Source organism: Podarcis tiliguerta (genome assembly GCF_965153285.1).
Source record: "Podarcis tiliguerta genome assembly, chromosome: 3".
In the NCBI taxonomy this organism is placed as follows: domain Eukaryota; kingdom Metazoa; phylum Chordata; class Lepidosauria; order Squamata; family Lacertidae; genus Podarcis; species Podarcis tiliguerta.
This window is the reverse complement of record NC_139536.1, coordinates 24,426,303-24,453,998: the sequence shown is the minus strand read 5'-3', so window position 1 is coordinate 24,453,998 and position 27,696 is coordinate 24,426,303. Positions and strand designations below refer to the sequence as shown.

Here is a 27,696-nt window from a genome sequence, read left to right as displayed (position 1 = left end):
CCAACCATCTTGTCCTCTGTCGTCCCCTTCTCCTTGTGCCCTCAATCTTTCCCAACATCAGGGTCTTTCCAGGGAGCCTTCTCTTCTCATGAGGTGGCCAAAGTACTGGAGCCTCAGCTTCAGGATCTGTCCTTCCAGTGAGCATTCAGGGCTGATTTCCTTAAGAATGGATAGGTTTGATCTTTATTTAATTTAAAATCTATACTAGACTGAATTTTTTTTTTCCTTAATGCTTCCGACAAAGAATCTTTTGGATCTTCCACCATGATAACTAAGTCATCTGTGAACGCTTTCAATTTGTAGGCTTTATTACCTACCTTAATTCCTTTAATTGCATCCTCTGCCCTTATATTCCTTGTTAACATGCTTGATTGTTAATATTGCAGGTGGAAGCCCCAATTTTCCTTAAAAGCATTAAAAATCCAAGTTTGGGGCGATGACCAGTTCGTGCACAAAGAAGCAAAAATAGATGGCAAACACACGTTCACCAGCAGAAAGAAAACTCTTGAGCCACTATTAAAATATCCACAGGGAAAAGCAGCCTGTTTCAGAATCTGAGGATTATTTCTTGACAGTCCCTTTAAGGATTGCCATCTAAATGCTGCATCCGTACAGCAGAATACATTAGCAGTCTCCCACAGTAACCTGAAGGAAACAGGCTGGCATTGCCAGTAGGGGCTCCCATTTTGCAAGCGCTGGAAAGTGGAGTGCAGTCTTGTCACATCCATGATAATCTGACTGGCCACTGAACTGCTGCATTAAGTGGCCAAGATAGTAGACGTACAATTTTCTCACCTTGCTGCCCATTACATTTATAAAATGCTTGGGAGAGGAATTTTGGGGAACAGAGCTAATAGGGTTTATTGACATTCTAAACAGCAGTTTGGAAGAGCATCAGGGAAAGGTGGTGTAATTCTCCCCGCCTGCCGCTCATGTTGCTTACTTTCAGTAATTGCTTGCTGTAGCCTTGTCCTTGAACAGTTGTTGAATATACAATCTGGGCTCCTGTAGAAAGTCCCTTTTACAGAAAGGCTGTGTAAATGCTCTGAATATATATGCAGGCAATCCTAATGTCTTCTGCTCTGCGGCTGATTCTTTTTCTTTACAAATTGGCTAGTGACTAGTTAGCACATGGAGAGAACCCAAAGATAAAACGGTAAAAGAACTGATTAGGCATAGCAAATGTAGATGATTTTGGTCAATAGACAATGCCAGGACCTCCTTTGCCTTAGAGGCGCTTGGCTCTGTTGTTTTTTTAAAGTGCATCCCAGATCCTGCCTTTTTCACAGGTCATTAAAGCCATTTGCAGCTCTCAGTTTTCGGCCTAAAAGCATCCCATCATTTCAAAGGGGAGCATCTTGTCATCTCCAATGCTGTCACATCGAACCTGCTGTGATGCATGTACCTGCATCTAGATGAATTTGGGGAGTTAATTAGATATAACAGGATGCAACAGAATATTAAATCAAAGCAGTGGATTCCTCCAAGTCCTCGACCCTCCCCAGCTGTGATGTGAGAGTTTCATAATCCCCCAACTAAAAGCTTCACCTTTACATATCTAAAGTTCACCAAAGAGGCGAGCTACAAAAAGCAATGATAGGCATTTGGCACATCTCCTGTTCCTTTATAATTGCAATCACTTTGCTGACCTTTTCTTTCCAAGGCTGAGATGGGGAGTGCGGGTGGCAGTAAATGGAACTGCAGGTTTGCAGCAAAAAACAGTTATGGGTGGCACCAAATGGTCAGTCTCCACCAATACTCCTCTCCGCTCAAAACACACATATGCCAAAGCAGTATTTCAATGATGTTTCTGAATACACATACGGATAAATTTAAGAGGTGGACAGTCTGTTTGAAAAGGAACAAAGGCCAGTGTCCATCATGATAGAATGCACATCCGCCATGCAAACTGTGAAGCCAAGAGGAACCCAGTCTCATGCCATGGTGTGAATGACTGTGATTATACCTGCCTTCCTCCTGTGTTTAACAAGCACTGTGAAGCGGAAAAGAACCAATGTGTACTGGATAGAGAAGTGGATTTGGATTAGGTGACTGAGGTTCAAATTCCTGCTCAGCCATGTGTGGCCTTGGGCAAGTCAATGACCGTACTCAGATATCACATTCTCTTGTTTTCCAAAAAAGGGGCCAGATTTACGTAGGTTTGATGAGGCCCTAAGCTACTGAAGGTAATGGTGCCCTTTATATGTCCAGCTGTCCTTTGTCAACAACAAATTGTCGCTGTTTTTTTGTGTTGAATATATGCTATATGGTAATTTATGGACCTAATAGGTATCAAAAGCCATTAGCACATGCAGAATGTAGGCACCCTATATACAGAAATGAGCAAACCAGTGATATTTTAGGGAGCAGGCTAGCAGGCAAGGCCCGTTACTTACATCATAGGAGCCTACACAGCACAATACACTGTTGCTGCATGTAGGGGTTTTTATTTTGTTTTTTATTTTATATTCTGGAAATGTACATCCAGTTTTTTTCCTTTGCATTTTTTTGGGGGGCCCCAAGAGAGTGGGACCCTAAGCTATAGCTTGTTTAGCTTATATGTAAATCCAGCACTGGCTATGCTAGCTGGGGCTGATGGGAGTTGGAGTCCAGCAACTTCACAAGTTCCCCATCCAACCATGGATGAAGGATTGGGAATAAGGCATGTGTGTGTGCGCGCCATTTCCCCACTTTTTCCATCCCCTTCCCCTTGCATGCCCTGCTCAATAGAGAATTCCTGATCAAAACACAATTTGCATCCTGTTTCAGAAGGATCACTCGTATCAAATTTTCCCAGTCACAGCAAACAAAGCAGGAAGTGTTCTGCTCTACTTCGAGTGTGCCGGGAGAAGGAGTTGCATCTCAAATAATCCAGACTAAAGATTGGAGGCTCAGAGAGCATGATCCCTGAGCACGGCCACAATCTCTCAACTAATCTACCTCATGGGTCCATTGCGATAAAGTGGGATCAGCCTTGAACTCCACAGAAGATTGGCATGATACCAATGTGTCAGAAATAATATATGAGACGCCCACAGTCCAGTTTGATAAGGCGTACTCTTCTTGCAAACAGTTCCATGGAGATAATGGAATTACCTGCCATTATGCGCGGCTCATATGCCATCACAGTGTTCTGGATGGCAGCCCGTAGAACTCCAATCCCCAACCATTAAAACCAATTAGAGATGTGTCGTTCATCTCAGTGGGATCTCAACGCTATACATGGAATATCTGCAATAATAGAGAACAGTCAGCATAGCCGAGTTTGCTGCTGCCAAAAACATTTCAAAGTGTTTTGTAATTAGAACTTCATTATTTATCTTTCTGGGTGCTTTTAGATCGGCAGCGGCAATGCCGGTCTCTCGTCTGACAGCAAAATCAAAAGGTACAGGGTGCTGGGACCGACAGCTACAAAAGATGAATACCCAATTTCCAAACACATTCGCTTGAAGGGAAAGCAAGTGCAAAAAGAAAGAGAACATAGGCACTGTTGCCATCCTGTCATAATACGCACACCCCTAGCCAAAAGGTATCATGAAGCCATTTCACATCTGACTGCCTTTGATTTCCCAGACTAATGGACCAGATTCTGGGATATAAGGGAGGATTGTAAGCCCTTAATGATGTGAGTTCAAGTCTCATTCATTCTCTTCTACAGAAAGGCTCCCTCCTGTTTGCCAATCATCTGTCATCTGCCTCATCGACCCCTTGCATTGTAGGCCACAGAAACTGGTGTTTCCTAGCTAATAGGCTGGCCATCCATCTCTTGAAGACCTTCGGATTTGCTAGTTATTTAAAAACTGAAAGAAAGTGAACAAATACTACTGGGAGCATTCCCATACTGAAGCAGTGCTACGTCTAATCAGGATCAGGATTATGTGAGGCTTCTGTTAAGGTGTACACAAAGCTTTCACTTGAAATAGGGAGTGGAAGTGAAATGAATAGTGTGAGTCTAATAGGAGGATGGTGTATTCCTGTTGTGTTTTATGATTTTCCTGATATTGTAACTGAGCCGGAACTGGTCTGTGACCGTAATAATAAAATTCAATTCAAGTATGATGGGAATCAGGGAGCGCAGAAGCAGGTACAGGAAAACATGAGCTTTTAAGAAATTCCAAAGGAAGAAATTGCAGGAGTTGGCAATTGCAAAGACCTGTAGGGCAGTTCAGAACATTCTGGGTTAAAACCACTTCCTGGCTATTAATGCAAGAAAGGGGGAGAAACAATCGACTTGCCATTCATAATGGAAAATAAAGTTGTTGTTTTAATAAAGATATTAGGATGAGGTTAGATCATAGCTGTCAAGTGTCCCTTATTTGAAGGGACAGTCCCTTATTCCAGCGCCATGCCCCACTGCTGTCCCTTATTGATGGATGTCCCTTAAATGTCCCTTAAATGATGTCCCTTAAATTTCAAAGGAAGCAGCTCCTCTCCCTCCCTCCCTGCCGGCCAGGGAGGAGGAAGGCTTCAACTGTGTTGCTTGGCTGTGTTGCTCACCCAATAAGAAGTCTAAGAACGACTGGGAGTGGAGCTTGCATGCCTTGTGTGTGGCTAGTTAATGCAAGCTGAGGAGGTTTTTGAATGCTGGACACCATTTTGTTGCACGTGCTGCTGCAAACTTTGCAGTGCAAAGCCAGGCTGGGGAGCCATTTTAAGTTGAGACTGCATAGGCCTTGAGGTGCATGTGATTCAGATTCTATTCAGTTGAACCTCTGGTTACAAAGTTGGTTGGACAGTGTTCTTGAAGCTACCCAGCATGAGTTTGACCAGGAGGACAGGAAGACTGGAGTGCCTGGAACAGGTGAGGCTGCAGGTCCCTTATTTTGGCTGCTGGTCTCTTATTTTCAAGGCTGCTGGTCCCTTATTTTCAAATCTGTAAGTTGACAGCTATGGGTTAGATTTTAATTTTATTCTGTTTCTAGGAGCATGTACTATATAAGATGCAGCCACAAATATGAAGAAAGCGTCATAATCTGGGGGAAATCACTTGGCAGATAATATACAAACTTGGTGAAAATGAGAGGGGAAGAATGTGTTAGGATATGGAGATTAAACTCTGGATCAGGTCCATCTAGTCCAGCATCCTGTTCTCACAAGGCCAACCAAATGCCTCTGGGAAGCCTGCCAGCAGGACCTCAAGTACAAGAGGACTCTCCCCTCCTTTGGTTTCCAGCAACTGGTATTCAGAAGCATTGCTGCCTCCATCTGTGGAGACAGAGCATAGGCATCATGGCTAGCAGCCATCGATTGATCTCTCCTCCATGAATTTGTCTAATCCTCTTTTAAGAAAGCCCAACAGAGACTCCATCTCCTCAGAGAATTGCGGAAGAACGATGTCAATCAACATTTGATGATCTCCTTCTAGCGGTCAACAATAGAAAGTGTCCTTTCATAGTGCATCACAGTGTGGTACGCTGGTTTGACCTCATCTGATAGGAAATGCCTACAGAGGGTGGTGAATACGGCACAAGATATTATGGGCTGTCCCGTAAATCTGCTGGATGAAATAGCAGTAGAACGTTGCCTCAGGAGAGTGAGGAAAATTATCAGGCATGATTCACACCCTGGCCGGCACTTTCTTGATCTCCTGCCCTCAGGCAGAAGATATAGAAGCATGATTAGTTGCACCAACAGGATAAAGAACAGCTTCTATCTGTGGGCTGTTAGGCTGCTGAATGAAAAGATAAGAACAGGGCAACTGATTTTTGGGTTTGGTTGGTGTGTGTCAGTAAACGAGGGGAATTAAGACTAAGAGAGTTGAGTGGGGGGTGCTCATGTAATCTCACTGTATACAAGTTGTACAAGTGACAATAAAGTATTTCAATTTTAAAGCCATCCAACTTGGAGGCCACCACTGTCTTCTGTGAGAGCGAGCTCCAAGGGTTAACTATGCCCTGTGTGAAGAGGAACTTCATTTCATCTCTCTTGAATCTTCCAGTGTTCAGCTTTGTTCGACCTCCATGAGTTCTAGTATCATGCAAGAGGGAGGAAAACTAAAAAGGAAGGGGAATCGAGCTTGAGAGAATGGAAGGGACAGGGAGTGTGTCCCCAAGGATTCGGGAGAGTGTGTGTGAGAGATGGTTGAGGGAAGGCAGGGGCAGACGTTGGTCTTTCAAATTTCAATTTGGTCCTGTCTGAGGCCAAATTTCGGGGCCTCCTGCCCCTCACCTTCCGTTTGCTCAGGTCACTACATCATAGTTGTGATGCCCTGCAGCGCCCCCTAGGCCCAGTGCCCAGCGCAAGGGAACTGGTCGCATTGCCTTTATCCACAGGGAGATGAAAGTCTGGCAGAGAAGTCTGGGAAACTAATTACAATAAGAGAAGATGACCTTTAAAAAGATAGGAGCATCAATTTAGGATCCTGAGAAGAGGGTTAAGATTCAAAAGAGCTCCACATGGATAAAGGAGAAATTAAACTGGAAAAAAGCCCTCAATGAATTCATATTTTTAGAGTGGCTTTTATTATTATTATTTTTATTAACAAGCCACGACTGCATAATAAAGTTTGATAGGTTTGGTTTTTGGTTGTGTTTTTTTTTAAAGAAAACTTCGTAATAACTGTGCCGTGATGCTCTCAACTCAACAAAGGGATATGTGACTTGAGCATGGATATCTAATATATAGGACCCCTTGATGTTTATACATGCACATATCCTTCCTCAGTTACCTTGGCAACCACTCACAGGGAACTAGCAGGGTTATTCTTTATGGCTTATTTATCCTTCCCTTCCTCTGCGGAGCTCAAGGCAGTCACTGTGGCCTCCTCACCCTTATCACAACATCCTTGCAAGAATGGTGGCCGTCAGGCTGCTGCCTGCGACTCCCAGCCCAAGAACCTACAAAGACAAGGAAATGTTTCTTACCTTCCACTTTTTATTTAGTATTTACAGAGAGAGGCTATAGAACCCATGCTCTTGGATAACGGCATTGTCCCAAGTGAATCTCCACCTCCCCCCAGTCTCTCTCACTTCCTCATTTGTCAATCTCTTCGTCTCTCCTACGGGTGCTGCTACGTGCCCTCTGTCTTTGAGTTCTTTGCTCTCCTACTTTCAAGGCTCGCTGGGTTCTGGGAGAGGGGTGTGTGATCTGGAATGCTTTCTAAAGACACTGTGTCCATCAGCTGTTGCCCCCCATGGTGCTTCTTCTTCTTCCTCCTCCTCCTCTCCCATTATTTCCCAACTTCCCCCGTCATCTGCCTCTGAGCTGTGACCTCCCTCAAACCCTTGTTGTAATTCTGAACCATCTTCTTTTTCCTCCTCCCTGGAAGGGTCAAGCTGGGGAGGCGGTCTCCACCGTTCCTCCTCTGCCCAGTCCCTGACAGTGGTTGGCTCAAAGTCAGCCAATGAGCTTCTAGAGGAGTGGGGATTTGAATTGAGGTCTTGCCCAGCCTCTCCCAGAGCAACAGTGAGGACTCTGAGGGGGAGGGGTGGCAGACTGGGGGAAATAGAGGCTTGATTCCTTCCTATCCCGTCCAGGAATGCAGGCTGTAAAGTCCCAAGATAATGTAGGTCAGACGGAGACAGGCCAGGCTTCAGAGGAACTTCAGCCTTTAGACATCACTCTGAGGAGGGTGGAGACTGATTCGAGGGAGGGGGGAGTCCCCACAGGCTTGCAGAAGGGGCAGAGCCCAGGCTTGGCATCAGGCCAACAGGAGGCGGGGCGCCCGATGGAGGATATCCTGTTGGCAAAGAGCCCGCCCTTCAGTCACGTCAACTTCTTCCCAGGAGGACTAGAACTGTGTGCTTGGCATGTAACTACTGCGTAAATACTAATAAATCTAAGTGCAATTAAACCGTCAGCTTGCCTCATTCTTGGCAGGGGAGAGACATCTGGAATACTGACAGCCTCATTGGAAGGAAAGAACTTTTAAAAAGAAACTCATTGCCACAAGATGTTATCATGGCCACAGATCCTTGAAGAGGATTACGCACATTCATGGAGTCATAGGAAAGATACTATCTGCTGTTATTCGTTATAGGAAAGATCAGGTGTTTGTTGCGTTTACAGTGGTACCTCAGGTTACAGACGCTTCAGGTTATAGACTCTGCTAACCCAGAAATATTACCTTGGGTTAAGAACTTTGCTTCAGGATGAGAACAGAAATCGTGCTGCGGCAGCAGCAGGAGGCCCCATTAGCTAAAGTGGTGCTTCAGGTTAAGAACAGTTTCAGGTTAAGAACGGACCTCCGGAACGAATTAAGTACTTAACCCGAGGTACCACTGTATAGGATTTCTTATTGGAGGCAGTTATAACAATTTGACAGTTCAAAAACAGAAAGTTACAAATGCTGTTGGTGTATATCAGGTACTGGGATGTAAGAAGGCACTTTATTCTGCTTTGCCCTTTGTTCATTGAACACAGCACTGATTCTGTTCTGCTGCAATTCGTCTTCTGCCTAAAACATGATTTTTTGTCTTGCTGTCCAGTGTGGCAGCTGCATAACTTCTGTAATTAATTGTTTAAATCATGTAACGGCATTGTCATTATGTTACTCCACCTCATTCATTTCAGTGCAAAGGAAACCCAGTGCAAATGAGGAGGGTAATAATTAGTTGTGTATCGTTTGCTGACTGAAAGCAGCAACAACAGCAAATACTCGTTGCATTTGCATTGACTGGATTGATTTCCATTCCAGACAGAGGATGAATAAGGAAATATTATTGGCAATGTTTGCTCCCATTTCTGTGGTCATTGGAATTCTCCAACATACCTATTGAGGTACCAAAAGCAAAATTGTGGATAAGCACAGGGGAAGACTACAGCCATCACCCCTGCCTCAAAAAAGCAACCAGCTGGTCATTGTGGGAAACACAATCCTAGACAAGATGAACTCTTGGTCTGATCTAGCTAGACTCTTTTGTTCTAATAAGAGGGCTCAGCCAGCCACAGCCCACCACAGAAAAGTAATTTTTCTTCGCCACCATTATCAGCACATAGTCACAGGCTGCTTCCAACAGCCTTTGTATTGAAATCCCTTCACTGCGCAACAGAAAAATTCAAATTGTAAGATATAAATATTGGCTGTAGAACAATAGTTCTGGAAAATGTTGCTACTTGCAGTAATCTGCAATTAGCGACTGGAACCATTTCTTTTGTTGGCTAACTGGAAGAGATTTGTGTGCACAGACAATGGATTTGGCGTCAAACTCAAAGCACGCCTTGCTAATTTATACTTTTAGGTGAAGTGTATCTCTGGGCCAGCACAATGTCAAAAAATGGTTGGAGGATGAGCATTTGATTCCATCAAGTACTGTCTGTTGCAGACTCCTTTGATGAATGTATCCAGGAGCCATTATCACTGAGCAGCAAAAGAAGGATTTACAGATATTACATAGTGCTCCCATCCCTTTTGCTAAACTCTGGTTTGGCACTGAGAAGGTAGATAACACTATGGAAAACAAAAGGAGTTTTACATCATTTATCAAGCAAGAAAGCTTTAAGCCATTTGTTCTCCACTTGAATATGTGCCTCATCTGGCATTGTTGCTGGAGGCGAATTATTTGTGTATTACCCATTCCTGCTTTCTTTACTTGGGTCGGGGGAGGTGAGAAGGTTTATCCCCCCCCCCCAAAAAAGAAACATGTCTTTCTTTTGAGCATACCACACTTTGAGGAGCTGGTAAACTGGTAAATTGATCAGACACATACAGCCAGTGGCCTGGTTTGCACATCACATTAAAGGTAAAGGTAAAGGTACCCCTGCCCGTACGGGCCAGTCTTGACAGACTCTAGGGTTGTGCGCCCATCTCACTCAAAGAGGCCAAGGGCCAGCGCTGTCCGAAGACACTTCCGGGTCACGTGGCCAGCGTGACATCGCTGCTCTGGCGAGCCAGAGCCGCACACGGAAACACCGTTTACCTTCCCGCTAGTAAGCGGTCCCTATTTATCTACTTGCATCCAGGGGTGCTTTCGAACTGCTAGGTTGGCAGGCGTTGGGACCGAACAACGGGAGCGCACCCCGCCGCGGGGATTCGAACCACCGACCTTTCGATCGGCAAGCCCTAGGCACTGAGGCTTTTACCCACAGTGCCACCCGCGTCCCGCACATCACATTAAACTGTAGCAAAAATAAACTATGGTTTGATGTGAAATTGTGGGTGCTTTGCTCCTCTCCAACTCCTGCAGCTGCTGCTGTGCTGTCCTGCAAACCATGGTCTGGCTGCTTACCTTGCCTGAACCTGAACAAAGCACAAGATGTGAAAGAGAAAAAAAAAATGAACCACAAGACCAGGTTTGGATGACAAAGCAAGGTAGACCATAGCTTGTTTCCTTGCAGGGGGCAGCAGCAGAAGTGGGCAAGGATTTCAGCAGTGCACATTAGCACACTGCCCATTCTACGGGAAGACAACATCTCCCAGTAAAACTCCCTTTGTCACCCTTTGCAGTTTTCTTCACAGCACCTATGTACCATACCCTCCAACATTTCTGTGATGAAAATAGGGACACCCTAGTCAATAATAATAGTAATAATTTTATTATTTATACCCCACCCTGACTGGGTTGCCCCAGCCCCTCTGGGGGGCTTCCAACATATACAAATAATAATAAACATTAAACGTTAAAAAAACCCTTCCCTATACAGGGCTGCCTTCAGATGTCTTCTAAAGGTTGTATAGTTACTTATTTCCTTGCATCACATGACTCCGTACCCTCCAATGAAAACAGGGACATCCTAAGGAAAGTGGGACATTCCGGGATCAAATCAGAAACCGCGACAGCTTTTGTAAATCTGGGACTGTCCCTGGAAAATAGGGACACTTGGAGGGTCTGATGTACTGTTTGTCAATAGAAGAGGCAGGGAGAGTTGTGAGGATTAATTAACTATTTTCAACTCTTTGTTACACTGAGGTACTGATAAAACACCTGCCCTGTTAAAGCGTCCCATCTTACGAAGCAAAGGTATGTGAAAGTGCTCCTAAAATTACTTCTGCTTTAAAAGATGGAAAATGTGTGTGTGAGAGAAAGGGGGGGGGGGTAACCTCCAATTCCTCTCATCTAATTATGTCACTGATACATGAGTCCCCACAGAGACAGCTGTCACTTTTTAAATGATGCTTTAAGTTCAGCACTGATAGCCACCCGGTCTGCTTTTATTTATTTAACTTGTTTCATGAATCTTGCATGCTGCCTGATGGTAAAATAATAATAATAATAATAATAATAATAATAATAATAATAATAATAATAATAATAATAATAATATCCCAAACGGGTCTGCAAAAGGAATGAAACAATAAAATTATCTGTCAAAACAGTTAAAAGCCACTATTTAAAACATCTAAGAAATAACTAAAACCAACAATAAACTAAAAGCAGATTGAAATGCACACTTCGTTAATGCAGCTCTTGTTTAAGACAGAGAGATGAAGAAGTGTTTGGGTCATATCAAGTAAAGTGGTACCTCGGGTTAAGAACTTAATTTGTTCTGGAGGTCCATTCTTAACCTGAAACTGTTCTTAACCTGAAGCACCACTTTAGCTAATGGGGCCTCCCGCTGCTGTCGCCGCATGATTTCTGTTCTCATCCTGAAGCAAAGTTCTTAACCTGAGGTACTATTTCTCAGTTAGCGGATTCTGTAACCTGAAGCGTATGTAACCTGAAGCGTCTGTAACCCGAGGTACCACTGTACTACTTTTGCGGCGACTATCATCTGATTCAAGCAGGGAGAAAGTTGGATTCTGGAAATGGCTGCAGCTGAGGGATGCTCCTTCAGCTCCATGTTGCTGGACCACAACTCCCATCTTCCCTGACCATTGGGCACACTGAGCAGGACTACTAGGGGTTGGACTGCAACAACATCTGAAAGACCACAGGTCCTCCCCACCCCCTCTGTAGCTACCCAAAAGGTAGCTGGCTCTTAGAGAACTGTGTGCATTTGGATTTCCAGAATAGAGATCTTTTGACTTTGTTATTGTCTACGCCATAACATGACACAAAGAAATCATGATAGAAGAGTTAGATAAGCCCTTCTGAGTTTGGGTCATTTTTAAACTAGTATTATCATAGAAAAATTATTAGTATTGACTTGTTGGAGAGAGTTAATTGACTGCGAATCCAGGCAAGTTCTTTTGAAATACAATAGGTTCATAATATGCCAAAAAAAAAAATCAAATTATTAATTATAGATCAATAAAATAATGATTTGTGGATTGATTACATTTCTTCAGAAAGTGCAGCAAGAGAGAAATGGTTGAACAGAATAACAGCAAAACATAGACCCAGAAATCCTGAGGGGGGAAAAAACCCTGAGGTAAATTAAACTACTGTTGAAGAAGATAAAAGAAGAGCTACACTAGGGAAAAATAAGATTGCAGTGGCATGTCTGTGTGTACCCAAAATGACATTTAGATGTTTATAATGCTCTACTGTACCATTAATTTGCTTCCCACAAAAAAATCTAATTTTCATTTTGACACTGCCATGAGAAACAGCTTTGATTGAAAATGACTGTCCATTTCCCCGCCACTTGGGCCATGTAATGTAGCTTGACATTTGGCTACAAAAGTGAAAATACTGTGTCCCAATTCAAAGGTTAACATACTTGCCACTCAAAACCCACTACTAAACAATCAGAGCTCCATAACACGTTCAAAGAGAAAACTGCATGGGTCACTTGGATTGTGCAACTTCCACTTGTACACTTGACAAGCAGCAATAGAGTGGCTACTTCAGCACTGCTTAAAAAGAGAAAAGGCACCAATGGAAAAGGACAGAAGAAGACACTGATTTGCATACAGTGTGTATATGTGTATATTAGGGGTGGTGCCTCCCAATTTATTCTGCTAACTGCCCCCCACTGCATGCACACCACCTCTCATCATGCCATAGTTCACAGCACCATCTGTGACCACTGAAACTACAGATTGATGGCATTTAGAGCAAATATATATAGCAGGATATATACACAAATTTAGAAATCAATAAATAGAAATACAGTTTACCTCATCAAAGTGGGGAACAAAACTGTGTGCCTGCTCAGTCTGCTCTCCACGTGCCAAACCTGAAGGCCCTTGCTCCCCCTTTTTATGGTTCTTAATCTTTAAACCAGACTTGGATCAGACAGCTCCTCAAATAGAGGACTGTCCTCTATAAAGCATCAGACGTGGCCACTCTATGCTGCACTGTAAAAGTCTAAGCCTCTGGAGCTGAGCTTTCAGGCAGTAGCTTTGTCCATTAATTTCAGGGAGTCTACTCTGAATACAACTTCATTGTATAAAGAAGCTTTAGTTTTCTCTCTCTTGTTTTTCTTCATATCCAGTGTCCCTACCATCTGCCCCTCAGACTTAAATGCCCTACCTTGGCAAATTCTTTTTCAGCGGAATCTTTCTGGACTGTGATCTCCTTTCAAAGGGATTACATAAGGAAACATGCTTTTGTAAGAAGCGACATTCCTGGTGATGGATGGTAGCATATCGCAGCAAAATTGGAAAGATACTCAGGATGAACTGATCCATTAAATCACCATTTTCTGTAAATACATTTCACCTATCAGATGGCTTTCTGCTACCCAGATTATATTTTCTAACCAACAGGTGTCAGCAATCATACTTGTCTATAACCCTGAAGCTAGGTGGAAGGTTGGAAATAAAACTGAAATCAGAGTTGCTCCTAGGGGTTGGCAAATCAGGCCCCCGCTGTGGGCACAGCCCAGGGAGGGGCCACAAAAATCACCTGTCAGACTATGGAGATTATGATGTATATGTTTGTGGTGCCGTGCTGCTGCTGTCGTGGCCAGGGCAAATACAGGAGAAACTTCCAGTCCTTCTCGCACCAAAGGGGTGCAGTAAAGTGATTTTTTTTCCAGGATGTGTGTGCTGATATGGCTCCTTGCCTCTGAGCCTAATCTTATATATGTTTAGTGAAATGTAGGTTCATTGGGACATAAATGAGCACAGGGTTTTAACCATAACAGAGCGAAGTGCTTTCTGAAGCCACATTAGTGCTCAAACTATTGTATGACATATTCTTGAGATGCGGGTGGCGCTGTGGTCTAAACCACTGAGCCTCTTGGGCTTGCCGATCAGAAGGTTGGCGTTTCGAATCCCTGTGACAGGGTGAGCTCCTGTTGCTCTAGCCCAGCTCCTGCCAACCTAGCAGTTTGAAAGTATACCAGTGTGAGTAGATGAATAGGTACTGCTGCTGTGGCAGGAAGGTAAACAGCATTTCCATGTGCTCTGGTTTGCATCACGGTGTTCTGTTGTGCCAGAAGTGTTTTAGTCATGCTGGCCACATGACCCAGAAAGCTGTCTGTGGACAAATACCGGCTCCCTCGGCCTGAAAGCAAGATGAGCGCCACAACCCCATAATTCCCTTTGACTAAACTTAACCATTCAGGGGTCCTTTACCTTTTTTACCTTTACCTTTTATAACATATAGCACTTTAGAGTACATTTGCTTCAGAGGTAGAACAATATTCTGGTTCTGATAGCCAATGTACATTTACTTTGAAAGATGCTCCTGCATTTGGTCCATTGCCTGCCCCTCCCCCACCTCCCCACGCTCCATGCAACATCTGTCACCAGACACCTTAATCCATGATGTGGGATGTCATTTATTCCATGTCTTTATTAAAAGCAAGCTTTCAGCTAGCATGCTTTATTTTTTATCTGCCTAACTTAATGTTTTTATTTGTGTAGCCAAATAAAGGGAAATGCACAAGAAGAGCAAGTTTCTTATGCCACAGAATACCCGTTCTGCATTTGTAAGAGCTTGAGGGTTTATTGGTTATTTTGTGTTTTTATGTTGTGATTTTATGTTGTAACTGCCCTGAGACCTGCGGGGATAGGGCGATATACAAATTTAATAAATAATAAGAATAATTGATAATTTAGTATGGAACCCCCTCTCCTTGGAACTCCCTGCCTCTTGAGACCAAGCAGGCGCCTTCACTGCACTTTTTTCAGTGCCTGCTAAAAACATTCCTCTTTAGACAAGCCTACCCAGATGCTTAGAAAGTCAAGGTCATTTTTATCTCTTTTGTATGCTTTACAGTACAGTTGTGGATTTTTCATGATTTTATTCTTTTAGCTTTGTAAACCCTTTTGAGGGTTGGTTGGCTGGTTGGTTTTTAACACTCGAGCGGTGTATAAATTTTATGAAACAAATAAATAAATTATTAGGGTTTGCCTATTTCATATAAGAATTAGTGGCTAAAATTTTAAAAGTAGCTGACAGTATCATTAGTTGAATACTTGATGTTGGACAGAAAGAACCTTCTCCTGATACCTTTTCACCTTGTGATTGTGTAGGAATGTTGTGGATAGTAGGAGAGGATATATTGATTTAATATTATCCTTCCTCACTCACGCTAGTGAGTCAGTAGCAGAGTACATTCCCCTGTATATTGCAGGAAGCTAGTTGGTAGAGTCGTTTGAATCTCTTGAGTTAAGCAATCCAGTCTGGCTTGTCCAGACTCGATTGTTCCTGGTAAATTCCCCTTTATTCCCTCGTAAAACAATAAAGACACAACAGGCTTCATTAAAAGTAATGATAAGAAGTTTACTTACATTCAGTTCCCAGTATGATCCTGAAGGCAGGCTTTAGCTTGTAGTTACAGAAGAGAGTGTGAGTTAATCCCATATGGGGATTAAGCCCATGTGCTGCTGGCTGAGAGCCAGCAGACAGCAAAATACATCAAGATCAGAAGAAAGCAGCAAAAGAGAGGAAGATAGCTGTGTGACTGGCCCCTTTACAGGGTCTCACAGGGTCACTCCCATCACCCCAAGGTCACACGCAGGGGGAGGATGCTCCAGACAGGTCTGACAGGAAGTCCTCCTGCCTGGAGCAACATCCCCCTGTATGTCCACTCTGGGAAAACAGGAAATTTTGTACTTGACTGCTACAGTGATGTCACATCCCACAGATTACACATGGGGTTTGAAGGTTTTTATTCCTAGCTCCAGCTGGATATTTTTCAAATTATTTTTCAAATAAGTAATTATTGTACCATATAGAGTTATCCACCTTCTAACCATCTTTTGATATTTAATTTTAAAAACCCTCTTTTTATTTTCATATATCAGGTGGCATGGGGAAAAGCCAGTACACATAAATCAAAGGGGAGGGAGGAAGGGGAGGGAGTACATTTTCCAGACCTTCTAAGTAGCCTGCAAAATAAATTTTCACAAAATAGATGCTTACAATTATGGATGGATGGATCAGTCTATTTATGGTCTGTGCAAATTTCACATGTGTTTATGCATATGTTCAATCCCGTTTCTGCAATAATCTGTGATGATGATAATTAAATAAAATCCAAGCCAAAAAAACCAACCATATTTAAATGCACATTTAAATAAACATGAATAATATTTACATGTGCATTTTATCACATGTGGATTTAATTTCACTTTGGATTTAATTTCAGTGTGGTGTAGTGGTTAAGAGCGGTAGTCTCGTAATCTGGGGAACCGGGTTTGCGTCTCCGCTCCTCCACATGCAGCTGCTGGGTGACCTTGGGCTAGTCACACTTCTCTGAAGTCTCTCAGCCCCACTCACCTCACAGAGTGTTTGTTGTGAGGGAGGAAGGGAAAGGAGAATGTTAGCCGCTTTGAGACTCCTGAAGGGGAGTGAAAGGCGGGATATCAAATCCAAACTCTTCTTCTTCTTCTTCTTAGGCATTTCTAAACATATTTTATCCTAAAATATACATTTCGGTGTACAGTGGTGCCCCGCAAGACGAATGCCTTGCAAGACGGAAAACCCACAAGACGAAAGGGTTTTCCGTTTTCAGAGGTGCTTCGCAGGACGAATTTCTCTATGGGCTTGCTTCGCAAGACAAAAATGTCTTGCGATTCTTGAGGGTTTTTTCCGCTCCCCAACCCCTTTTTCTAAAGCGCTAAGCTGCTAATAGCCTTTTAGCAGCTAATCCGCTAATCCCTTAAGCCTTTAATAGCCATTAATAGCCCTTAAACTGCTAATAGCGCTAATAGCGCTAATCCGCTAATGGGCTTGCTTCGCAAGACGGAAAAACTGCAAGACGAAGAGACTCGCGGAACGGATTCTTTTCGTCTTGCGAGGCACCACTGTATTTTTTTTAGTCAGTATCTGTATTGCAAAATTCACAGATGTGTGAAGTTTGAAGAATAGTTATGCTCTTAAGAGTTTATTAAAATCATTCAAGTCATGGCAAGTAGAATAATTATTATCAGTGCTTTATTTTGGGGAAAAACCCTGAAGGAACTTGGCTAATAGGGTATTGGGTAAACAGGCAGGATCACAATGGCTCTTATCAATACTTGACCTAAAGAAGGAATAGCATGCATGGAACTGTGACAGATTTTTTTTTTAAAAAAATAATATTTATTAGATGTTTTATAGTTATAAAAATAAAAAAGATAGAGAAAAACAATACATAGATTCAACAGACAATACATCAACAATAAAAAAGATACAGTACAACAATACAACAACAAAAAAACAAAAACATTTAAACACACATCCAAGTTTCATATCTATATCTTTCATTTGCTTATTTCCTCGACTTCCTCGCACCTCCCTTTTTTGTATTCTAGTTCAAATTAGCTGGTTCAACAAATCCTTTCCCTCTTCTTCAATTTTTGTTCTATAATTTATCCTAACACAATTTAACGTTAAATTTTCCACTTTGGCACATTGAGAATTAATATTCATATAGTTCTTAATAACACTTCTGCTAAAACCATGTAACTTCATTCCAATATTCTTCTAACATTCATTAATTTTGCAATATTTCTGTAAATATACTTTACATTTTTTCCAATCTTCCTCCATCAACTCTTCTCCCTGGTCTCGGATTCTGCCAGTCATTTCTGCCATTTCCATATAGTCCATCAGCTTCATCTGCCATTCTTCCCGGGTGGGTAGCTCTTGTGTCTTCCAATACTTTGCGATGAGTATTCTTGCTGCTGTTGTGGCGTACATAAAAAAGGTTCTATCTTTCTTTAACACCAATTGGCCGACCATGCCCAGGAGAAAGGCCTCTGGTTTCTTCAGAAAGGTATATTTAAATACCTTTTTCATTTCGTTATATATCATTTCCCAGAAGGTCTTAATCCTTGGGCATGTCCACCAAAGGTGAAAGAAGGTACCTTCCATTTCTTTACATTTCCAGCATTTGTTATCGGGCAAATGATAAATTTTTGCCAGCTTGACTGGTGTTATGTACTACCTATAAATCATTTTCATTAAATTCTCCTTTAGGGCATTACATGCCGTAAATTTCATACCAGTGGTCCATAACTGTTCCCAGTCAACCATCATAATGTTGTGTCCAACATCTTGTGCCCATTTAATCATAGCAGATTTCAGGAACTGTGACAGATTTAGCAGGCCCTCATAATTGCATCTGCTGAATTTGTTTTGTTATCCAATTGCTGCAAAGTCTTTTATTTCATCACTTCCCATCTGCAACTAAGTAGAACAGCTGCCATTGTAATGGTGCTCACCATTTTAAATCATGCAAAAATGCAGGGGGGAAATAGAACTCATGGGTTTATAATGGCTTTGGAAGTAATTTAGATGAATGTTGAACCTGTTGTTGAGTTTGTGAGGCTCTGCTAAGCTTGGGGGTGTTTTTCTTCTGTGGCTGCTATGATATTTAACTGCAAGAGCATGCTATACTTGAAAATTCAGAAATCTTATATTCCTATTCTGTTTCAGGCAGACACCTGTTCCCCTCACAGAGATACAATTCCCAGAGTTTCCTATGAAGGAAGATTGATTGCTAAACCACTCTGGGAACTGCAGTTCTGTGAGGAGAATAGGGGTCTCCTAACTACTCTCAGCGTTCTTAACAAGTTACACCTCCCATAATTCTTTGGGGAAGTCATGAAAAGTGGTGGTATAACATTTTAAATGTATGGTGTGAATGTGGCCTTAGTCTGCTGTCCAGTCTGCCAGCTGCTGATGGGCAATGTCAAGTCGTCTCCTGCCCTCTCCCTTCTTATAGTTCTTTATTTTTAAATTTGACTTGGACTGGATATCCCTTCAAATAGAGAACTCCTTCGAACAGAGGACCTCCCTCCACAAAGTGGGGCACAAGACCATCTTAGGAGGCACCGAGAGAAACAAAAACTGGCAAGGAAACAAATGGCATTACTAGGTTACATTTTAGAAAGAAAACTTAAAAGGTTTGGACTGCCTTGTTATTGCACTCGGGCTAACACTTTCATTAATCATAAATAGACTATAAAATGAAGATTGAGGGGACATAAAAATGGAACATAAAATCATAAAATGATTCAAATGTGCCCTTAGCAGGAAGTTAAACTGGCAGGCTGAGGCTGAAGGGGCCTTGGAGCCTATATAATACTAATGGATAGTTATTGCAAGGTGTAACATGAAGGTATTCCTAAAGTTAGTGGAATAATGGGAATGTTGAAAGCTAGAAATAAGCAGTTAATGCTAATGTACTGATGCTTTCACATTGTTAAACTTGTGCATCCATTGATTCCAAGATCCAGTATGAGAGATTTAGGGTTGCATCCAATGTTAGCCCTACTCAGAGGCACCCATTTCAATGAGTGGACATAAGAATCTCCTGGATCAGAACGATGGCCGGCATCCTGTTCTCACAGTAGCTAGCCAAATGGCTGTGGGAAGCCTGCAAGCTAGACGTGATAACAACAGCGCTCTGCCTACCTGTGATATCCAGCAAATAGTATTCAAGGACATCGTGGTTTAGCTTGGTTCAGTAATTTCAGTGGGTCTCTTCTGAATAGGACTTAGTTGGATGCAACCCTTCAACTGACTCTGGGGTTGCGGTGCTCATCTTGCATTATTGGCCGAGGGAGCCAGCGTACAGCTTCCAGGTCATGTGGCTAGCATGACTAAGCCGCTTCTGGCGAACCAGAGCAGCACACAGAAACACCGTTTACCTTCCCGCCAGAGTGGTACCTATTTATCTACTTGCACTTTGACGTGCTTTCGAACAGCGAGGTTGGCAGGAGCAGGGACCGAGCAGCAGGAGCTCACCCCGTCACGGGGATTTGAACCGCTGACCTTCTGATCGGCAAGTCCTAGGCTCTGTGGTTTAACCCACAGCGCCACCCATGTGGGACTTACCTCTCAGTAAACACACAAAGGATCAGTCAGGTCATAATGTTAACAATTGAATGACATTCAGTACAACCAACAGAAGCATGCCCCTTGAACAACAGGCTTGTTCCTTGAACTATGTTGATATTCCACAAGCACCAGGATGATGGTCTGAGGCAGTCTAAATGCAAAAGTAACTGATATGCATGCTGAGATTGGCAAAGTGACTGTCTCCATGAATTCCCACAGTGAATTCTCTGTTAACTCTCTAATGAATAGGCTGAATATCACTTGAATTAAAGGTAATTTTATGACGTCACTCACGGATTACCTTCATACACCGAAATGGAAATTGGGAGCCTGCCGAACATGTTTTTCACAGCACCACAAGAGTCTGAATTATAAATAACAAAACAACATGTAATATCAATCAAAAGTGATTCTACAGACATCTGGAGAAAGAAGTGTGTGTGTGTGTGTGTGTGTGTGTGGTGTTACTCCGACAGCAAAAGTAAGAAATCAGAACCTAATGGAAGTATATCTAAGCAAGACTGCTGACTCGTAACAAACATGGGTATGATTTCATCTCATAAGAAGGCAACACTGGAAAACTTCTGGACTATGTGAAACACAGAATTATTCATAGAAAGATAAAAGTATACTGTGCTTCAGGCATATTTGCTAGAGTTTAGGCAGCGTTGTTCTCACAGTCGTGGCAAACCTGTACCCAGGTTCTGCAACTTAAGATTGCATCTTAAAGGCAAGAATATTCCTCAGTATCACAAAATTCTGTGCACATCTGAATGTAGGTCTCTGGGAAAAGGCTAGGTTAGAACCAGAGGGAATTTCTGAATCGAGTTTGGTCTTACTCCTGCCTTTATTCATTATGTGGCTCTAGCATTACTTCCTAATGCAGTAACATAGAAAGGAAATTATCAATTTGCAGCTCTTATGCATGGAACACTGCATTATTCATGGATAAGCCAAAAATTCTCTTTAGACTTCAGTTCAAAAATGGATTTTGTTGTGTCTACCATTTTTATTTTACCCAGCAATTTCCTTGAGTGAGGAAAGGAAGCATTTCCCTCTGTCTTAGCTGTTTTCAGAGCAATGAGAGGGAATATTATTCATTTCATTATGAAGCCAGTCCAATAAGGACATTTCTTCTTGATTTCACCCTAGGGACTGGTAGTTAAAACTTATTCGCTTATTTATTATGAATTAGCTATGTGGCGTACACAGTTCTCTTCTTCCACATTTTATCCTCACAACAACCCTGTGAGGTAGGTTAGGCTGAGAGGCAGTGACTGGCCCAGGGTCACCCAAGGAGTTTCATGGCAGCTGCCAGCTCCCAGGACTGCAAGGATCATTAGTGCCAGTAAATTCAGCCAGATTTTACTGCCTGAAAATTAGTGAAACACACACACACCACAATTTGCTGCCTGGAAACAGGGTAATGACATTGGAGGGCCATTTTGGGTAAGTCCTACAGGTAAAATGTTTTCGGAAACCCTAACTGACTTGACTGTCTATAAATGGTCTGGAAATACTAATCCTTCAGTGAGTGCAAAACTAAGGATTAGTGACTGAATAAAAGACCACTGGGAGCCCTCTTTAAACTTGCCTGTGTTTTCTAGCAGGAATGTGAGACATCAATAATAAAATATAAAAATGCAAGTTGCTTGTGAAAAATGTGCCATTCTTCTAGAGACAAGGAAAAAAACCTGTCCATCTCAATTAAAAATGGGCTGGATTTTTCTGAGTCTTTGTGGGGGATTTCTCAGGGAAAATCTGAAATTAAAAATAACTACATTTCCCAGATACCTCTCCCCTCACAGAACTACAAATCCCAGCGCCCTTCACAACCTACACGTTCCATGATTCTTTGGGGCAGGGGGAAAGGGGAGATGAAGTCATGTGCTTTAAATGTATGGTGTGCGCACAGCCAAGAAACGAAGACCCCATCTGCACCACACATTTAACGCAGGTGCACCCCACTTTAGCCAGCCATTGCTTCCCCAAATGTCTGTGCAGCCATAGGAAAACCACAGGACACGGGTGGTGCTGTGGTCTAAACCATTGAGCCTCTTGGGTTTACCGATCTGGAGGTTGGTGGTTCAAATCCCCGTGACTCTGTCCCAACTCCTGCCCATCTAGCAGTTTGAAAGCACACCAGTTCAAGTAGATAAATAGGTAGCGCTGTAGTGGGAAGGTAAACGGCATTTCCGTGTGCTCTGGCTTCCATCACAATGTTCCATTGCACCAGAAGCAGTTTAGCCATGCTGGCCACATGATCCGGAAAGCTGTCTGTGGACAAACACCAGCTCCCTCGGCCTGAAAAGCCAGATGAGCGCTGCAAACCCCATAGTTGCCTTTGACTGGACTTAAACCGCCCAGGGGTCCTTTACCTTTTTTATAGGCTTAAGCTGCAGAAAAGTACTGGAGTGAGGGGGGTTGGGGGTGGAGAGAGAAAGAGAACAAAACAATTGTCCACAAAGGAATGAGTAAATGAGCTTAGAAATTAGATGAATGTAGTTTTCTCAGCTAGACCAGTCTTAAGTGCACCAGGTAAATTGCTCAACGACACACCCACCTCTTTTTCCTCCTTGGAGCTCAAGAGTTCTGAGGTGTTAAATAGCTCTTGCTCCAGGCTGCCTTCCCACAGTCCATTATGCGCTTGCAGCCTGAGGGGGAGGCCGGGTTGGAAGCGGTGCATAATACATACTTTAAAGTGAAAGGCATAAATAATACATATGGTGTAGCTATTTGCGACCTTATAATGGCTTCGGTCTTTGACTACAATGTGGAACTACTGCCAGGAAATTGTGTCAGAGAGTGGATGGGAGCTAAGTGATATCCCCGCGGAGGAATAAATGTTTTGTGACAGGGAGGAGCTAATGAAACCTGAACCTCCCGAGTCCTTGCGCTTCCCCTCCCCAAAACATTTTAATTTTAAGGCTGTAAAGTGCAATGAATGTTCACAATTGGGATCTGCAGCCAAAAAAGAAGAAGAAGCTGGTAATAAAATGTGAGCGATAAAGGTTCAGACATTTCTGGCTGGTAAAGAAAACTGTGAGGAAGCACAGATCCAGGTGCTTAAGTAGGTTATACAAAAAAACACCATAAAAACATTGAGCAGAGATATTCACGATAAACAAGTATATAAAGATATATAAAGTGATTTGTGACCAAAGTGTGACACTCTCATTCAGATGCGTGTTTATTTTTGGGTGACGAACAAAACCAATAATTAAATGTTTAAATCAAAAAGTTTTCCGTTTCTGTCTTCTCCTGCTGCTCTGATTACCACAGCATAATATAAGAGTAGCTGAAGAAAGAGGAAGCAATAATGTGTTGTGGGTCACTGGAATAAACATATTGTTGTTGTTTAGTCGTTTAGCCAGGCACTCCTGTCTTCCACTGCCTCCCGCAGTTTGGTCAAACTCATGCTGGTAGCTTCGAGAACACTGTCCAACCATCTCATCCTCTGTCGTCCCCTTCTCCTTGTGCCCTCCATCTTTCCCAACATCAGGGTCTTTTCCAGGGAGTCTTCTCTTCTTATGAGGTGGCCAAAGTATTGGAGTCTCAGCTTGAGGATCAGTCCTTCCAGGGAGCACTCAGGGCTGATTTCCTTAAGAATGGATAGGTTTGATCTTCTTGCAGTCCATGGGACTCTCAAGAGTCTCCTCCAGCACCATAATTCAAAAGCATCAATTCTTCGACGATCAGCCTTCTTTATGGTCCAGCTCTCGCTTCCATACATCACTACTGGAATAAACATACAGTTTTAGTGATTAGCTGCATTCATTCTTCTAGGATCCAGAGCAAACTTCTCTGAAATGCTGTTTGAATGCTTTAAAAATCCTCTCTCTAAATAATATTTCCACAGTAAATCACTTAATATTTTTTATGGCTCTTGTGTGTTCATGTGCACATGCAGACACATGCCAGTTATTAAAAACATAGTCGAAAAAATACCCCCCCCCCCCAATATATGGCAATCTTTTACAACTGACGTATCCTTGTAAGATTATATCAGGCTGGCATACATGTAGCAGTTAATGAACTGGACTAAAAAAACAACCACCTGTACAGTGGTACCTTGGGTTACATATGCTTCAGGTTACATACGTTTCAGGTTACAGACTCCGCTAATCCAGAAATAGTGCTTCAGGTTAAGAACTTTGCTTCAGGATGAGAACAGAAATCGTGCTCCGGCGGCACGGCAGCAGCCGGAGGCCCCATTAGCTAAAGTGGTGCTTCAGGTTAAGAACAGTTTCAGGTTAAGAGCAGACCTCCGGAACGAATTAAGTACTTAACCCGAGGTACCACTGTATTAAGCTGTTGTTGACAGGCTCAGCTCTGAACATTGTATAAGGTTGTTGTTAACAAGCTGGGCTCTGAGGACAGCTATAACAATCTGAACTCCTGTAGGAGGAAAAAAGTGAGCTCTAGTTTCTCATTCAGACATGCGACGGTTGCAGTATTCAGTGTATGAAAGTAGAAAAACTTGTATCGGAGAAATGGCAGACCCAAATCCACATGATTATACCTGGGGGACTGTGCTTTTTCTCTCATAAAAGTTGGGAAATCAGTTTCTGAATGCTTGTGCTACAGGAGTTCTTACATTTAATTCCTAACCTTCTTTTGCACTTTACTATTTTTACCCTAATTGGTCCATTAGGACAAAACTGTACATTACATGCTACCAAGCAGATCTTTTCTTTGTATACCTGTCCGCTGAGGTGAGCATTTCACACACACACACACCCAATCTCATAATAATCTCTTGTCTTTAAGGTGCCACACAGGCATACTGTTCTTCCTGGCCAGATCCATTTCCCAAGACATTTGGAACAACTATTTTATATGTTTCCTTGTTTTATTCCTCTAATATCCCACCGGTCCTCCAGAAAACTCAAGACAGAATTCAGTAGTACCTTGGCTCTCAAACGCCTTGGTACTTAAACACCTTGGAACCCAAACACTGCAAACCCGGAAGTAGGTGTTCTGGTTTGCGAACTTTTTTTGGAAGCCGAACGTGCTCCGTTTTGAGTGTTAAGCTTCCGATTTGAGTGCCACACTTCCGATTTGAGTGCCACACTTCTGTTTTGAGTGTTATACTGAGGTCTGTCTGTTTTTGCTATTTATTTTGCGTTTTCGTTTTTGCAGCTTTTGTGTGTGTGTGACTGTGTGGAACCCAGTTCAGCTACCGATTGATTGATTGATTGATTGATTGTGTTACTGCAGTACATTGTTTATTGCTTTCATTTTATGGATCAATGGTCTTGTTAGATAGTAAAATTCATGTTAAATTGCTGTTTTAGGGGTTGTTTTTAAAAGTCTGGGACAGATTAATCCATTTTGTATGGGAAAGCGCACCTTGGTATTGGAACGCTTTGGTTTTGGAACGGACTTCCGGAACGGATTAAGTTTGAGAGCCAAGGTATCACTGTACATATAATAATAATAACAATTGTAGTATATAATATATAATATAACCACTTACTGAACACGGCCCAGGAGGAAGGAGCAGAACCACTGTATAACAGTGCCCTCAGCTCCCAGCCCCTCTAGACAGTCCAGAAGGATGTTATGGTCGATAGTGACGATCCCGCAGAACTATGAAACAGCTCTCACCTTTGTCCCTAGCCTGCCGGAGATCATCAACCAGTGCGACCAAGGCAGTTTCAGTCCCATGACGAGGCCTGAATCCCGACTGGAAGGGATCCAAATGGTCCCCTTCTTCCAGGCATGCCTGGAGTTGTTCAGCAACCGCTCTCTCAATCAAGCCCAAGAATGGAAGATTTGAGATTGGGCAATAGTTGGCCATATTGGCCGCATCTAAAGATGGTTTTTTAAGAAGCGGTTTGATAACCTCCTCTTTCAGCAGGTCTGGGAAGGCTCCCTCACAGAGAGAAGCAGTCACCACCCCACAAAGCCCATCGCCCAGCCCTTCCTGGCTACCTTTTGTAAGCCAGGATGGGCAAGGATCAAGGGGACAGGTGGTTGGTTTCACTCATCCAAGCAGCCTGTCCACATCCTCAGAGGTAACAGATTGGAATTGATCCCACGCAACATAGTTCTCTGCTGCTTTTATCCTCCTATCATTCAGCCAGGCTGAGAAATACCGACTGTCCTGACAGTGGAATCGTCTCCCTCGGGAGGTTTTTAAGCAGAGGTTGGATGGCCATCTGTCATGGATACTTTAGCTGAGATTCCTACGTTGCAGGGGGAGTTTTATACTGGACCTTTTAATTTTCTTTTTTAGAGGAACTATTGCACTGTTTTTCCACAGACACTGAATTGCCAGTAGTCCGTGATTTAGGATAACTGATGCATATTCACTTCTTAGCTCCCCTGCCTATGACTTTCCTGTCCTATTGTCTTTATTGGCTAGCATGTTTCATCTTGTTTATGTCCTCCCCAATTCAAAATGTATCAGGAGACATTGCATTCACTCCTGTGGAGCTTGGCTTCCTGGCTTTAGCAACGTTTATTGCCCAAGACAATAAATTCATCAATTCATTAGAGTTGATGCTTGACACAAAGTAATATTTTACATAACTACCGCTGATGAATAAACAATTTTTTTGGTATTAAATTTCCTTGCCTTCATCATGAGCAGTTAATTGGCACCTCAGAGAGAAACAGCATAAGGAGTTTTTGCTAACTGAAACATTATATACAAATACTGCAGTTGAGTTTCAGCATATTAGATGGGTCATGTCGGAAATCAGGAAGCTGATATGCATGCAGGATCATGTCCACTGATCCACCTAGATCAGGTTTTTTCCCATTCCAAGGGTCACAGGCGAGTTAATAGTGATTATTTGTTCTCAAAAAAGTCTGCATAATAAGTTAATGGTAGCGGATAAAAACTAGAGACACATACTTAGAGTGGGTTCAGACTCCCACTCCAACCATGTAGCTCAATGGGTAACCTTCAGACATAGAATTATAGAATTGTAGACTTGGAAGGGACCTCAAGGGTCATCTAGTCCAACCCCCTGCAATGCGGGACTCCTGCCCACATCTATCCCTGGGTGGGCTCAAACCACCAACCTTTTGGTGAACACACTGACCCATTGAGCCGCAAAGGTGTTTCATGCTAAGTGTGCTTAGGAACTGGGCCCCACTGAACCTAAACGGACTTACCATTTGATTTGATTCCCTCCCTCTCTTTCTTTTTTCTTTTCCTTCTCCTCCTACGATGAGGCTACATTTTAATATTTTAATGTTTCAATATTTTAATGTTGTATTTTAATTTTGTTTTTAAGTTGTAATCATTCAACTTGTTTTTATTATTGCTTGTAAGCCGCTCTGAGCCCGGCCTTGGCTGGGGAGGGCGGGGTATAAATAAAATAATAATAATAATAATAATAATAATAATAATAATAATAATAATAATAATTTATTACCTCTGAGTAGATGTGTATAACATAGGATTGGAAAGCTAACCTTTGGCAGCAAACACAACAAAGATGGCAACTCCCCTGAAATGTTTCACACAATGCAGAACTAAGTAATCTGTGGAGCTAGCTTGTACTAATGAAGGACTGCTACACAATTTTCAGAACTAGGACATGCTGCCGAGGCATTTCTTGGTAACATTGGCCCTGGTACTCAAGTGAGTGGGGGCGAAGGCACATTCCTGCAGGAGCTTGCAATGCTGTCTTTC

At 42.6% G+C, this 27,696-nt stretch overlaps 1 protein-coding gene and 1 long non-coding RNA gene across 6 annotated transcripts in view; one reads left to right on the top strand and one right to left on the bottom strand.

The window, feature by feature from the left end:
* The window catches only part of KCNH1 (potassium voltage-gated channel subfamily H member 1), a 236,755-nt gene that overhangs the window by 185,536 nt on the left and 23,523 nt on the right, over positions 1-27,696 (top strand). The gene's annotated exons all lie outside the window — the stretch shown is intronic.
* On the bottom strand, positions 836-16,030 carry LOC310674224. 2 transcript variants are annotated; one of them, XR_014509448.1, is made up of 4 exons: positions 15,506-16,030; positions 6,668-6,836; positions 3,097-3,231; positions 836-1,120 (listed from the first exon to the last, which is right to left on the bottom strand). It is a non-coding gene; the product is annotated as an uncharacterized lncRNA (long non-coding RNA). The 2 variants fall into 2 exon arrangements; XR_014509449.1 differs by having other exon boundaries at positions 6,684-6,836.